Source organism: Pseudophryne corroboree, chromosome 11 (genome assembly GCF_028390025.1).
Source record: "Pseudophryne corroboree isolate aPseCor3 chromosome 11, aPseCor3.hap2, whole genome shotgun sequence".
Lineage (NCBI taxonomy): Eukaryota > Metazoa > Chordata > Amphibia > Anura > Myobatrachidae > Pseudophryne > Pseudophryne corroboree.
Window position 1 is genome coordinate 168442968 of NC_086454.1, and position 15629 is coordinate 168458596.

General features: G+C 30.0%; 7 non-coding genes across 7 annotated transcripts; all 7 read left to right on the plus strand.

The window, feature by feature from the left end:
- The first annotated feature begins 1222 nt into the window (after positions 1-1222).
- Positions 1223-1294, plus strand: TRNAQ-CUG (transfer RNA glutamine (anticodon CUG)). Its single transcript has one exon. It is a non-coding gene; the product is annotated as a tRNA-Gln (tRNA).
- A 1777-nt stretch (positions 1295-3071) lies between these two features.
- TRNAQ-CUG (transfer RNA glutamine (anticodon CUG)) lies at positions 3072-3143 on the plus strand. The gene has a single exon. It is a non-coding gene; the product is annotated as a tRNA-Gln (tRNA).
- A 1811-nt stretch (positions 3144-4954) lies between these two features.
- TRNAQ-CUG (transfer RNA glutamine (anticodon CUG)) lies at positions 4955-5026 on the plus strand. The gene has a single exon. It is a non-coding gene; the product is annotated as a tRNA-Gln (tRNA).
- An 854-nt stretch (positions 5027-5880) lies between these two features.
- TRNAQ-CUG (transfer RNA glutamine (anticodon CUG)) lies at positions 5881-5952 on the plus strand. Its single transcript has one exon. It is a non-coding gene; the product is annotated as a tRNA-Gln (tRNA).
- A 2751-nt stretch (positions 5953-8703) lies between these two features.
- Positions 8704-8775, plus strand: TRNAQ-CUG (transfer RNA glutamine (anticodon CUG)). Its single transcript has one exon. It is a non-coding gene; the product is annotated as a tRNA-Gln (tRNA).
- Positions 8776-10584: 1809 nt separating this feature from the next.
- Positions 10585-10656, plus strand: TRNAQ-CUG (transfer RNA glutamine (anticodon CUG)). The gene has a single exon. It is a non-coding gene; the product is annotated as a tRNA-Gln (tRNA).
- A 3684-nt stretch (positions 10657-14340) lies between these two features.
- Positions 14341-14412, plus strand: TRNAQ-CUG (transfer RNA glutamine (anticodon CUG)). Its single transcript has one exon. It is a non-coding gene; the product is annotated as a tRNA-Gln (tRNA).
- The last annotated feature ends 1217 nt before the right edge of the window (positions 14413-15629 follow it).

Genomic DNA, 15629 nt, shown 5'->3' on the forward strand with positions numbered 1-15629 from the left:
CAGGTTTATCTGTAATATATTTCCAATAAAATGTAACCTCTAAGAATCTTACACTGTGAGAAAATTTTTTACATGCCACCATATGAATGAGCTTTCATGGTGTACTGTTAACAATTCTGGACTCTGAAACTAATAATCTGTATATACAAATTGGTAGGTCCTAATAGTTTTATTTGTAAATACAATGTAGTACATATCTCTCTGAATGAATATTTCTGTATCTTGTGGAAATTAAGATTTTACACTCTGAGAGAAAGTTTTATATGTGTTATTAGAAGGGAGATTCCATGGTGTTATGGTTAGCACTCTGTACTCTGAATCCAGTAAATTGAGTTCAAATTTCGGTGGGACCAGGTGCATTTTAGTACCTTCAGTTTAAGTCCTTGACAAAAACTTTTCTTTTTTATACATATAATACATTTTTTAAATAACTTATTATTGTAAATATGTACTAAAATCTAAAAAAAGGTAGTTAAAGAAATGTTTGTAATTATATGAATTTTACTGTGTAATCCAAATAAGCATTGATGTTAATATATGTACAATAACTTCAATAAAATGTGTCTTCTAAGAATCTAACATTTTAGAAAAAAATGTTTAGATGTTCCCTAATGAATGTGGTTTCTTGGTGTATTGGTAACCACTCCACTCTGATCTTTGAATATAGTGATCTGTATTTAAATCTTGGTAGGTCCTATTGGTTTTTTGTAAGTACCATTCAGTTCATATCTCTCTGAGAATACATTCTTATAAAAATATTTAGATGCTCCCTAATGGATGAGGTTTCATGGTGTATTGGTAAACCTTTTGGACTCTGAATCCATGATCTATATTTACATCTTGGTAGGTTATATTGGTTTTGTTGTAAGTACAATACAGTTAATATCTCTGAGAAAGAAAATATCTATAAATTGCATAAATTAAGAATCTTACACACTGAGAGACAGGTTTATCTGTCATTTAATTCCAATAAAATGTATCCACTAAGAATCTTATACTCTGACCAAAAATGTACATGCTACCATATTAATGAGGTTTCATTGTGTACTGTTAACAATTCTGGACTCTGAAACCTATAATCTGTATAAAAATTTGGTAGGTCCTAATGGCTTTTTTTGAAAATACAATGTTATACTTATCTCTCTGATTATTATTCCTGTAACTTGTAGAAAATAAGATCTCACACTCTAAGAGAAAGTTTTATATGTGGTATTAGAAGAGAGGTTCCATGGTGTAATGGTTAGCACTCTGGACTCTGAATCCAGCGATCCGAGTTCAAATCTCGGTGGGACCTGATGTGTTTTAGTATCTTCAGTTTAAGTTCTTGATTGACAGAAAGTCTTCTTTTTCATACATATAATGATTTTTTTAAATCACTGATTTTTGTAAATATGTACAAAAAGCTAAAAAAAGGTAGTTATAGAAATGTATGTAATTGTATGAATTTTACTATATAACCCAAATAAGCGTTGATGTAAATATATGTACAATAATTGCAATAAAATGTGTCTTCTAAGAATCTAACATTTTAGAAAAAAATGTTTATCTCTCCCTCGTGAATTAGGTTTCTTGGTGTATTGGTAACCACTCTGATCTTTGAATCCAGTGATCTGTATTTAAATCTTGGTAGGTCCTATTGGTTTTTTGCAAGAACCGTTCAGTTTATATTTCTCTGAGAGTACATTCTAATAAAAACTGTTTAAATGCTTCCTCATGAATGAGGTTTCCTGGTGTATTTGTAACCATTTTGGACTCTGAATCCATGATTTGTATTTACATCTTGGTAGGGCCTATTGTTTTTTTGTAAGTATTATGCAGTTTACATCTCTGAGAAAGAAAATATCTATAAATTGCATTAATTAAGAATCATACACACTGAGAGACAGGTTTATCTGTAATATATTTCCAATAAAATGTAACCTCTAAGAATCTTACACTGTGAGAAATTTTTTTACATGCCACCATATGAATGAGCTTTCATGGTGTACTGTTAACAATTCTGGACTCTGAAACTAATAATCTGTATATACAAATTGGTAGGTCCTAATAGTTTTATTTGTAAATACAATGTAGTACATATCTCTCTGAATGAATATTTCTGTATCTTGTGGAAATTAAGATTTTACACATCTGAGAGAAAGTTTTATATGTGTTATTAGAAGGGAATCCAGTAAATTGAGTTCAAATTTCGGTGGGACCAGGTGCATTTTAGTACCTTCAGTTTAAGTCCTTGACAAAAACTTTTCTTTTTTATACATATAATACATTTTTTAAATAACTTATTATTGTAAATATGTACTAAAATCTAAAAAAAAGGTAGTTAAAGAAATGTTTGTAATTATATGAATTTTACTGTGTAATCCAAATAAGCATTGATGTTAATATATGTACAATAACTTCAATAAAATGTGTCTTCTAAGAATCTAACATTTTAGAAAAAAATGTTTAGATGTTCCCTAATGAATGTGGTTTCTTGGTGTATTGGTAACCACTCCACTCTGATCTTTGAATATAGTGATCTGTATTTAAATCTTGGTAGGTCCTATTGGTTTTTTGTAAGTACCATTCAGTTCATATCTCTCTGAGAGTACATTCTTATAAAAATATTTAGATGCTCCCTAATGGATGAGGTTTCATGGTGTATTGGTAAACATTTTGGACTCTGAATCCATGATCTATATTTACATCTTGGTAGGTTATATTGGTTTTGTTGTAAGTACAATACAGTTAATATCTCTGAGAAAGAAAATATCTATAAATTGCATAAATTAAGAATCTTACACACTGAGAGACAGGTTTATCTGTCATTTAATTCCAATAAAATGTATCCGCTATGAATCTTATACTCTGACCAAAAATGTACATGCTACCATATGAATGAGGTTTCATTGTGTACTGTTAACAATTCTGGACTCTGAAACCTATAATCTGTGTAAAAATTTGGTAGGTCCTAATGGCTTTTTTTTGTAAATACAATGTTATACTTATCTCTCTGATTATTATTCCTGTAACTTGTAGAAAATAAGATCTCACACTCCAAGAGAAAGTTGTATATGTGGTGTTAGAAGAGAGGTTCCATGGTGTAATGGTTAGCACTCTGGATTCTGAATCCAGCGATCCGAGTTCAAATCTCGGTGGGACCTGATATATTTTAGTACCTTCAGTTTAAGTTCTTGATTGACAGAAAGTCTTCTTTTTCATACATATAATGATTTTTTTAAATCACTGATTTTTGTAAATATGTACAAAAAGCTAAAAAAGGTAGTTATAGAAATGTATGTAATTATATGAATTTTACTATATAACCCAAATAAGCGTTGATGTAAATGTATGTACAATAATTGCAATAAAATGTGTCTTCTAAGAATCTAACATTTTAGAAAAAAATGTTTAGCTCTCCCTCGTGAATGAGGTTTCTTGGTGTATTGGTAACCAGTCTGATCTTTGAATCCAGTGATCTGTATTTAAATCTTGGTAGGTCCTATTGGTTTTTTGTAAGAACCGTTCAGTTTATATTTCTCTGAGAGTACATTCTAATAAAAACTGTTTAAATGCTTCCTCATGAATGAGGTTTCCTGGTGTATTTGTAACCATTTTGGACTCTGAATCCATGATTTGTATTTACATCTTGGTAGGGCCTATTGTTTTTTTGTAAGTATTATGCAGTTTACATCTCTGAGAAAGAAAATATCTATAAATTGCATTAATTAAGAATCATACACACTGAGAGACAGGTTTATCTGTAATATATTTCCAATAAAATGTAACCTCTAAGAATCTTACACTGTGAGAAAAATTTTTACATGCCACCATATGAATGAGCTTTCATGGTGTACTGTTAACAATTCTGGACTCTGAAACTAATAATCTGTATATACAAATTGGTAGGTCCTAATAGTTTTATTTGTAAATACAATGTAGTACATATCTCTCTGAATGAATATTTCTGTATCTTGTGGAAATTAAGATTTTACACTCTGAGAGAAAGTTTTATATGTGTTATTAGAAGGGAGATTCCATGGTGTTATGGTTAGCACTCTGTACTCTGAATCCAGTAAATTGAGTTCAAATTTTGGTGGGACCAGGTGCATTTTAGTACCTTCAGTTTAAGTCCTTGAAAAAAACTTTTCTTTTTTATACATATAATACATTTTTTAAATAACTTATTATTGTAAATATGTACTAAAATCTAAAAAAAGGTAGTTAAAGAAATGTTTGTAATTATATGAATTTTACTGTGTAATCCAAATAAGCATTGATGTTAATATATGTACAATAACTGCAATAAAATGTGTCTTCTAAGAATCTAACATTTTAGAAAAAAATGTTTAGATGTTCCCTAATGAATGTGGTTTCTTGGTGTATTGGTAACCACTCCACTCTGATCTTTGAATATAGTGATCTGTATTTAAATCTTGGTAGGTCCTATTGGTTTTTTGTAAGTACCATTCAGTTCATATCTCTCTGAGAGTACATTCTTATAAAAATATTTAGATGCTCCCTAATGGATGAGGTTTCATGGTGTATTGGTAAACATTTTGGACTCTGAATCCATGATCTATATTTACATCTTGGTAGGTTATATTGGTTTTGTTGTAAGTACAATACAGTTAATATCTCTGAGAAAGAAAATATCTATAAATTGCATAAATTAAGAATCTTACACACTGAGAGACAGGTTTATCTGTCATTTAATTCCAATAAAATGTATCCACTAAGAATCTTATACTCTAACCAAAAATGTACATGCTACCATATGAATGAGGTTTCATTGTGTACTGTTAACAATTCTGGACTCTGAAACCTATAATCTGTATAAAAATTTGGTAGGTCCTAATGGCTTTTTTTTGTAAATACAATGTTATACTTATCTCTCTGATTATTATTCCTGTAACTTGTAGAAAATAAGATCTCACACTCCAAGAGAAAGTTGTATATGTGGTGTTAGAAGAGAGGTTCCATGGTGTAATGGTTAGCACTCTGGATTCTGAATCCAGCGATCCGAGTTCAAATCTCGGTGGGACCTGATGTGTTTAAGTTCTTGATTGACAGAAAGTCTTCTTTTTCATACATATAATGATTTTTTTAAATCACTGATTTTTGTAAATATGTACAAAAAGCTAAAAAAGGTAGTTATAGAAATGTATGTAATTATATGAATTTTACTATATAACCCAAATAAGCGTTGATGTAAATATATGTACAATAATTGCAATAAAATGTGTCTTCTAAGAATCTAACATTTTAGAAAAAAATGTTTAGCTCTCCCTCGTGAATGAGGTTTCTTGGTGTATTGGTAACCACTCTGATCTTTGAATCCAGTGATCTGTATTTAAATCTTGGTAGGTCCTATTGGTTTTTTGTAAGAACCGTTCAGTTTATATTTCTCTGAGAGTACATTCTAATAAAAACTGTTTAAATGCTTCCTCATGAATGAGGTTTCCTGGTGTATTTGTAACCATTTTGGACTCTGAATCCATGATTTGTATTTACATCTTGGTAGGTCCTATTGTTTTTTTGTAAGTATTATGCAGTTCATATCTCTGAGAAAGAAAATATCTATAAATTGCATAAACTAAGAATCATACACACTGAGAGACAGGTTTATCTGTAATATATTTCCAATAAAATGTAACCTCTAAGAATCTTACACTGTGAGAAATGTTTTTACATGCCACCATATGAACGAGCTTTCATGGTTTACTGTTAACAATTCTGGACTCTGAAACTAATAATCTGTATATACAAATTGGTAGGTCCTAATGGTTTTATTTGTAAATACAATGTAGTACATATCTCTCTGAATGAATATTTCTGTATCTTGTAGAAATTAAGATTTTACACTCTGAGAGAAAGTTTTATATGTGGTGTTAGAAGAGAGGTTCCATGGTGTAATGGTTAGCACTCTGGATTCTGAATCCAGCGATCCGAGTTCAAATCTCGGTGGGACCTGATATGTTTTAGTACCTTCAGTTTAAGTTCTTGATTGACAGAAAGTCTTCTTTTTCATACATATAATGATTTTTTTAAATCACTGATTTTTGTAAATATGTACAAAAAGCTAAAAAAGGTAGTTATAGAAATGTATGTAATTATATGAATTTTACTATATAACCCAAATAAGCGTTGATGTAAATATATGTGCAATAATTGCAATAAAATGTGTCTTCTAAGAATCTAACATTTTAGAAAAAAATGTTTAGCTCTCCCTCGTGAATGAGGTTTCTTGGTGTATTGGTAACCACTCTGATCTTTGAATCCAGTGATCTGTATTTAAATCTTGGTAGGTCCTATTGGTTTTTTGTAAGAACCGTTCAGTTTATATTTCTCTGAGAGTACATTCTAATAAAAACTGTTTAAATGCTTCCTCATGAATGAGGTTTCCTGGTGTATTTGTAACCATTTTGGACTCTGAATCCATGATTTGTATTTACATCTTGGTATGGCCTATTGTTTTTTTGTAAGTATTATGCAGTTTATATCTCTGAGAAAGAAAATATCTATAAATTGCATTAATTAAGAATCATACACACTGAGAGACAGGTTTATCTGTAATATATTTCCAATAAAATGTAACCTCTAAGAATCTTACACTGTGAGAAAATGTTTTACATGCCACCATATGAATGAGCTTTCATGGTGTACTGTTAACAATTCTGGACTCTAAAACCTATAATCTGTATATACAAATTGGTAGGTCCTAATAGTTTTATTTGTAAATACAATGTAGTACATATCTCTCTGAATGAATATTTCTGTATCTTGTAGAAATTAAGATTTTACACTCTGAGAGAAAGTTTTATATGTGTTATTAGAAGGGAGATTCCATGGTGTTATGGTTAGCACTCTGTACTCTGAATCCAGTAAATTGAGTTCAAATTTCGGTGGGACCAGGTGCATTTTAGTACCTTCAGTTTAAGTCCTTGACAAAAACTTTTCTTTTTATACATATAATACATTTCTTAAATAACTTATTATTGTAAATATGTACTAAAATCTAAAAAAAGGTAGTTATAGAAATGTTTGTAATTATATGAATTTTACTGTGTAATCCAAATAAGCATTGATGTTAATATATGTACAATAACTTCAATAAAATGTGTCTTCTAAGAATCTAACATTTCAGAAAAAAATGTTTCGATGTTCCCTAATGAATGTGGTTTCTTGGTGTATTGGTAACCACTCCACTCTGATCTTTGAATATAGTGATCTGTATTTAAATCTTGGTAGGTCCTATTGGTTTTTTGTAAGTACCATTCAGTTCATATCTCTCTGAGAGTACATTCTTATAAAAAATATTTAGATGCTCCCTAATGGATGAGGTTTCATGGTGTATTGGTAATCATTTTGGACTCTGAATCCATGATCTATATTTACATCTTGGTAGGTTATATTGGTTTTGTTGTAAGTACAATACAGTTAATATCTCTGAGAAAGAAAATATCTATAAATTGCATAAATTAAGAATCTTACACACTGAGAGACAGGTTTATCTGTCATTTAATTCCAATAAAATGTATCCACTAAGAATCTTATACTCTGACCAAAAATGTACATGCTACCATATGAATGAGGTTTCGTTGTGTACTGTTAACAATTCTGGACTCTGAAACCTATAATCTGTATAAAAATTTGGTAGGTCCTAATGGCTTTTTTTGTAAATACAATGTTATACTTATCTCTCTGATTATTATTCCTGTAACTTGTAAAAAATAAGATCTCACACTCCAAGAGAAAGTTGTATATGTGGTGTTAGAAGAGAGGTTCCATGGTGTAATGGTTAGCACTCTGTGCTCTGAATCCAGTGATCTGAGTTCAAATCTCGGTGGAACCTGATGTGTTTTAGTACCTCCAGTTTAAGTTCTTGATTGACAGAAAGTCTTCTTTTTCATACATATAATGATTTTTTTAAATCACTGATTTTTGTAAATATGTACAAAAAGCTAAAAAAGGTAGTTATAGAAATGTATGTAATTATATGAATTTTACTATATAACCCAAATAAGCGTTGATGTAAATATATGTACAATAATTGCAATAAAATGTGTCTTCTAAGAATCTAACATTTTAGAAAAAAATGTTTAGCTCTCCCTCGTGAATGAGGTTTCTTGGTGTATTGGTAACCAGTCTGATCTTTGAATCCAGTGATCTGTATTTAAATCTTGGTAGGTCCTATTGGTTTTTTGTAAGAACCGTTCAGTTTATATTTCTCTGAGAGTACATTCTAATAAAAACTGTTTAAATGCTTCCTCATGAATGAGGTTTCCTGGTGTATTTGTAACCATTTTGGACTCTGAATCCATGATTTGTATTTACATCTTGGTAGGTCCTATTGTTTTTTTGTAAGTATTATGCAGTTCATATCTCTGAGAAAGAAAATATCTATAAATTGCATAAACTAAGAATCATACACACTGAGAGACAGGTTTATCTGTAATATATTTCCAATAAAATGTAACCTCTAAGAATCTTACACTGTGAGAAATGTTTTTACATGCCACCATATGAACGAGCTTTCATGGTTTACTGTTAACAATTCTGGACTCTGAAACTAATAATCTGTATATACAAATTGGTAGGTCCTAATGGTTTTATTTGTAAATACAATGTAGTACATATCTCTCTGAATGAATATTTCTGTATCTTGTAGAAATTAAGATTTTACACTCTGAGAGAAAGTTTTATATGTGGTGTTAGAAGAGAGGTTCCATGGTGTAATGGTTAGCACTCTGGATTCTGAATCCAGCGATCCGAGTTCAAATCTCGGTGGGACCTGATGTGTTTTAGTACCTTCAGTTTAAGTTCTTGATTGACAGAAAGTCTTCTTTTTCATACATATAATGATTTTTTTAAATCACTGATTTTTGTAAATATGTACAAAAAGCTAAAAAAGGTAGTTATAGAAATGTATGTAATTATATGAATTTTACTATATAACCCAAATAAGCGTTGATGTAAATATATGTACAATAATTGCAATAAAATGTGTCTTCTAAGAATCTAACATTTTAGAAAAAAATGTTTAGCTCTCCCTCGTGAATGAGGTTTCTTGGTGTATTGGTAACCACTCTGATCTTTGAATCCAGTGATCTGTATTTCAATCTTGGTAGGTCCTATTGGTTTTTTGTAAGAACCGTTCAGTTTATATTTCTCTGAGAGTACATTCTAATAAAAACTGTTTAAATGCTTCCTCATGAATGAGGTTTCCTGGTGTATTTGTAACCATTTTGGACTCTGAATCCATGATTTGTATTTACATCTTGGTATGGCCTATTGTTTTTTTGTAAGTATTATGCAGTTTATATCTCTGAGAAAGAAAATATCTATAAATTGCATTAATTAAGAATCATACACACTGAGAGACAGGTTTATCTGTAATATATTTCCAATAAAATGTAACCTCTAAGAATCTTACACTGTGAGAAAATGTTTTACATGCCACCATATGAATGAGCTTTCATGGTGTACTGTTAACAATTCTGGACTCTAAAACCTATAATCTGTATATACAAATTGGTAGGTCCTAATAGTTTTATTTGTAAATACAATGTAGTACATATCTCTCTGAATGAATATTTCTGTATCTTGTAGAAATTAAGATTTTACACTCTGAGAGAAAGTTTTATATGTGTTATTAGAAGGGAGATTCCATGGTGTTATGGTTAGCACTCTGTACTCTGAATCCAGTAAATTGAGTTAAAATTTCGGTGGGACCAGGTGCATTTTAGTACCTTCAGTTTAAGTCCTTGACAAAAACTTTTCTTTTTATACATATAATACATTTCTTAAATAACTTATTATTGTAAATATGTACTAAAATCTAAAAAAAGGTAGTTATAGAAATGTTTGTAATTATATGAATTTTACTGTGTAATCCAAATAAGCATTGATGTTAATATATGTACAATAACTTCAATAAAATGTGTCTTCTAAGAATCTAACATTTCAGAAAAAAATGTTTCGATGTTCCCTAATGAATGTGGTTTCTTGGTGTATTGGTAACCACTCCACTCTGATCTTTGAATATAGTGATCTGTATTTAAATCTTGGTAGGTCCTATTGGTTTTTTGTAAGTACCATTCAGTTCATATCTCTCTGAGAGTACATTCTTATAAAAATATTTAGATGCTCCCTAATGGATGAGGTTTCATGGTGTATTGGTAAACATTTTGGACTCTGAACCCATGATATATATTTACATCTTGGTAGGTTATGTTGGTTTTGTTGTAAGTACAATACAGTTAATATCTCTGAGAAAGAAAATATCTATAAATTGCATAAATTAAGAATCTTACACACTGAGAGACAGGTTTATCTGTCATTTAATTCCAATAAAATGTATCCACTAAGAATCTTATACTCTGACCAAAAATGTACATGCTACCATATGAATGAGGTTTTATTGTGTACTGTTAACAATTCTGGACTCTGAAACCTATAATCTGTATAAAAATTTGGTAGGTCCTAATGGCTTTTTTTGTAAATACAATGTTATACTTATCTCTCTGATTATTATTCCTGTAACTTGTAGAAAATAAGATCTCACACTCCAAGAGAAAGTTGTATATGTGGTGTTAGAAGAGAGGTTCCATGGTGTAATGGTTAGCAATCTGGATTCTGAATCCAGCGATCCGAGTTCAAATCTCGGTGGGACCTGATGTGTTTTAGTACCTTCAGTTTAAGTTCTTGATTGACAGAAAGTCTTCTTTTTCATACATATAATGATTTTTTTAAATCACTGATTTTTGTAAATATGTACAAAAAGCTAAAAAAGGTAGTTATAGAAATGTATGTAATTATATGAATTTTACTATATAACCCAAATAAGTGTTGATGTAAATATATGTACAATAATTGCAATAAAATGTGTCTTCTACGAATCTAACATTTTAGAAAAAAATGTTTAGCTCTCCCTCGTGAATGAGGTTTCTTGGTGTATTGGTAACCACTCTGATCTTTGAATCCAGTGATCTGTATTTAAATCTTGGTAGGTCCTATTGGTTTTTTGTAAGAACCGTTCAGTTTATATTTCTCTGAGAGTACATTCTAATAAAAACTGTTTAAATGCTTCCTCATGAATGAGGTTTCCTGGTGTATTTGTAACCATTTTGGACTCTGAATCCATGATTTGTATTTACATCTTGGTATGGCCTATTGTTTTTTTGTAAGTATTATGCAGTTTATATCTCTGAGAAAGAAAATATCTATAAATTGCATTAATTAAGAATCATACACACTGAGAGACAGGTTTATCTGTAATATATTTCCAATAAAATGTAACCTCTAAGAATCTTACACTGTGAGAAAATTTTTTACATGACACCATATGAATGAGCTTTCATGGTTTACTGTTAACAATTCTGGACTCTGAAACTAATAATCTGTATATACAAATTGTTAAGGTCCTAATGGTTTTATTTGTAAATACAATGTAGTACATATCTCTCTGAATGAATATTTCTGTGTCTTGTAGAAATTAAGATTTTACACTCTGAGTATAAGTTTTATATGTGTTATTCCACGGTGTTATGGTTAGCACTCTGTACTCTGAATCCAGTAAATTGAGTTCAAATTTCGGTGGGACCAGGTGCATTTTAGTACCTTCAAATTAAGTCCTTGACAAAAACTTTTCTTTTTTTATACATATAATACATTTCTTAAATAACTTATTAATGTAAATATGTACTAAAATCTAAAAAAAGGTAGTTATAGAAATGTTTGTAATTAAATGAATTTTACTGTGTAATCCAAATAAGCATTGATGTTAATATATGTACAATAACGTCAATAAAATGTGTCTTCTAAGAATCTTACATTTTAGAAAAAAATGTTTAGATGTTCCCTAATGAATGTGGTTTCTTGGTGTATTGGTAACCACTCCACTCTGATCTTAGAATATAGTGATCTGTATTTAAATCTTGGTAGGTCCTATTGGTTTTTTGAAAGTACCATTCAGTTCATATCTCTCTGAGAGTACATTCTTATAAAAATATTTAGATGCTCCCTAATGGATGAGGTTTCATGGTGTATTGGTAAACATTTTGGACTCTGAATCCATGATCTATATTTACATCTTGGTCGGTTATATTGGTTTTGTTGTAAGTACAATACAGTTAATATCTCTGAGAAAGAAAATAACTATAAATTGCATAAATTAAGATTCTTACACACTGAGAGACAGGTTTATCTGTCATTTAATTCCAATAAAATGTATCCACTAAAAAACTTATACTCTGACCAAAAATGTACATGCTACCATATGAATGAGGTTTCATTGTGTACTGTTAACAATTCTGGACTCTAAAACCTATAATCTGTATAAAAATTTGGTAGGTCCTAATGGCTTTTTTTTGTAAATACAATGTTATACTTATCTCTCTGATTATTATTCCTGTAACTTGTAGAAAATAAGATCTCACACTCTAAGAGAAAGTTGTATATGTGGTGTTAGAAGAGAGGTTCCATGGTGTAGTGGTTAGCGCTCTGGACTTTGAATCCAGCGATCCGAGTACAATTCTCCGTGGGACCTGATGTGTTTTAGTACCTTCAGTTTAAGTTCTTGATTGACAGAAACTCTTCTTTTTCATACATATAATGATTTTTTTAAATCACTGATTTTTGTAAATATGTACAAAAAGCTAAAAAAGGTAGTTATAGAAATGTATGTAATTATATGAATTTTACTATATAACCCAAATAAGCGTTGATGTAAATATATGTACAATAATTGCAAAAAAATGTGTCTTCTAAGAATCTAAAATTTTAGAAAAAAATGTTTAGCTCTCCCTCGTGAATGAGGTTTCTTGGTGTATTGGTAACCACTCTGATCTTTGAATCCAGTGATCTGTATTTAAATCTTGGTAGGTCCTATTGGTTTTTTGTAAGAACTGTTCAGTTTATTTTTCTCCGAGAGTACATTCTAATAAAAACTGTTTAAATGCTTCCTCATGAATGAGGTTTCCTGGTGTATTTGTAACCATTTTGGACTCTGAATCCATGATTTGTATTTACATCTTGGTAGGTCCTATTGTTTTTTTGTAAGTATTATGCAGTTCATATCTCTGAGAAAGAAAATATCTATAAATTGCATAAACTAAGAATCATACACACTGAGAGACAGGTTTATCTGTAATATATTTCCAATAAAATGTAACCTCTAAGAATCTTACACTGTGAGAAAATTTTTTACATGCCACCATATGAATGAGCTTTCATGGTTTACTGTTAACAATTCTGGACTCTGAAACTAATAATCTGTATATACAAATTGGTAGGTCCTAATGGTTTTATTTGTAAATACAATGTAGTACATATCTCTCTGAATAAATATTTCTGTATCTTGTAGAAATTAAGATTTTACACTCTGAGAGAAAGTTTTATATGTGTTATTAGAAGGGAGATTCCATGGTGTTATGGTTAGCACTCTGTACTCTGAATCCAGTAAATTGAGTTAAAATTTCGGTGGGAACTGGTGCATTTTAGTACCTTCAGTTTAAGTCCTTGACAAAAACTTTTCTTTTTTATACATATAATACATTTTTTAAATAACTTATTATTGTAAATATGTACTAAAATCTAAAAAAAGGTAGATAAAGAAATGTTTGTAATTATATGAATTTTACTGTGTAATCCAAATAAGCATTGATGTTAATATATGTACAATAACTTCAATAAAATGTGTCTTCTAAGAATCTAACATTTTAGAAAAAAATGTTTAGATGTTCCCTAATGAATGTGGTTTCTTGGTGTATTGGTAACCACTCCACTCTGATCTTTGAATATAGTGATCTGTATTTAAATCTTGGTAGGTCCTATTGGTTTTTTGTAAGTACCATTCAGTTCATATCTCTCTGAGAGTACATTCTTATAAAAAATATTTAGATGCTCCCTAATGGATGAGGTTTCATGGTGTATTGGTAATCATTTTGGACTCTGAATCCATGATCTATATTTACATCTTGGTAGGTTATATTGGTTTTGTTGTAAGTACAATACAGTTAATATCTCTGAGAAAGAAAATATCTATAAATTGCATAAATTAAGAATCTTACACACTGAGAGACAGGTTTATCTGTCATTTAATTCCAATAAAATGTATCCACTAAGAATCTTATACTCTGACCAAAAATGTACATGCTACCATATGAATGAGGTTTCATTGTGTACTGTTAACAATTCTGGACTCTGAAACCTATAATCTGTATAAAAATTTGGTAGGTCCTAATGGCTTTTTTTGTAAATACAATGTTATACTTATCTCTCTGATTATTATTCCTGTAACTTGTAAAAAATAAGATCTCACACTCCAAGAGAAAGTTGTATATGTGGTGTTAGAAGAGAGGTTCCATGGTGTAATGGTTAGCACTCTGGACTCTGAATCCAGCGATCTGAATTCAAATCTCGGTGGGACCTGATGTGTTTTAGTACCTTCAGTTTAAGTTCTTGATTGACAGAAACTCTTCTTTTTCATACTTATAATGATTTTTTTAAATCACTGATTTTTGTAAATATGTACAAAAAGCTAAAAAAGGTAGTTATAGAAATGTATGTAATTATATGAATTTTACTATATAACCCAAATAAGCGTTGATGTAAATATATGTACAATAATTGCAAAAAAATGTGTCTTCTAAGAATCTAAAATTTTAGAAAGAAATGTTTAGCTCTCCCTCGTGAATGAGGTTTCTTGGTGTATTGGTAACCACTCTGATCTTTGAATCCAGTGATCTGTATTTAAATCTTGGTAGGTCCTATTGGTTTTTTGTAAGAACTGTTCAGTTTATTTTTCTCCGAGAGTACATTCTAATAAAAACTGTTTAAATGCTTCCTCATGAATGAGGTTTCCTGGTGTATTTGTAACCATTTTGGACTCTGAATCCATGATTTGTATTTACATCTTGGTAGGTCCTATTGTTTTTTTGTAAGTATTATGCAGTTCATATCTCTGAGAAAGAAAATATCTATAAATTGCATAAACTAAGAATCATACACACTGAGAGACAGGTTTATCTGTAATATATTTCCAATAAAATGTAACCTCTAAGAATCTTACACTGTGAGAAAAAAATTTACATGCCACCATATGAATGAGCTTTCATGGTTTACTGTTAACAATTCTGGACTCTGAAACTAATAATCTGTATATACAAATTGGTAGGTCCTAATGGTTTTATTTGTAAATACAATGTAGTACATATCTCTCTGAATGAATATTTCTGTATCTTGTAGAAATTAAGATTTTACACTCTGAGAGAAAGTTTTATATGTGTTATTAGAAGGGAGATTCCATGGTGTTATGGTTAGCACTCTGTACTCTGAATCCAGTAAATTGAGTTCAAATTTCGGTGGGAACTGGTGCATTTTAGTACCTTCAGTTTAAGTCCTTGACAAAAACTTTTCTTTTTTATACATATAATACATTTTTTAAATAACTTATTATTGTAAATATGTACTAAAATCTAAAAAAAGGTAGTTAAAGAAATGTTTGTAATTATATGAATTTTACTGTGTAATCCAAATAAGCATTGATGTTATTATATGTACAATAACTTCAATAAAATGTGTCTTCTAAGAATCTAACATTTTAGAAAAAAATGTTTAGATGTTCCCTAATGAATGTGGTTTTTTGG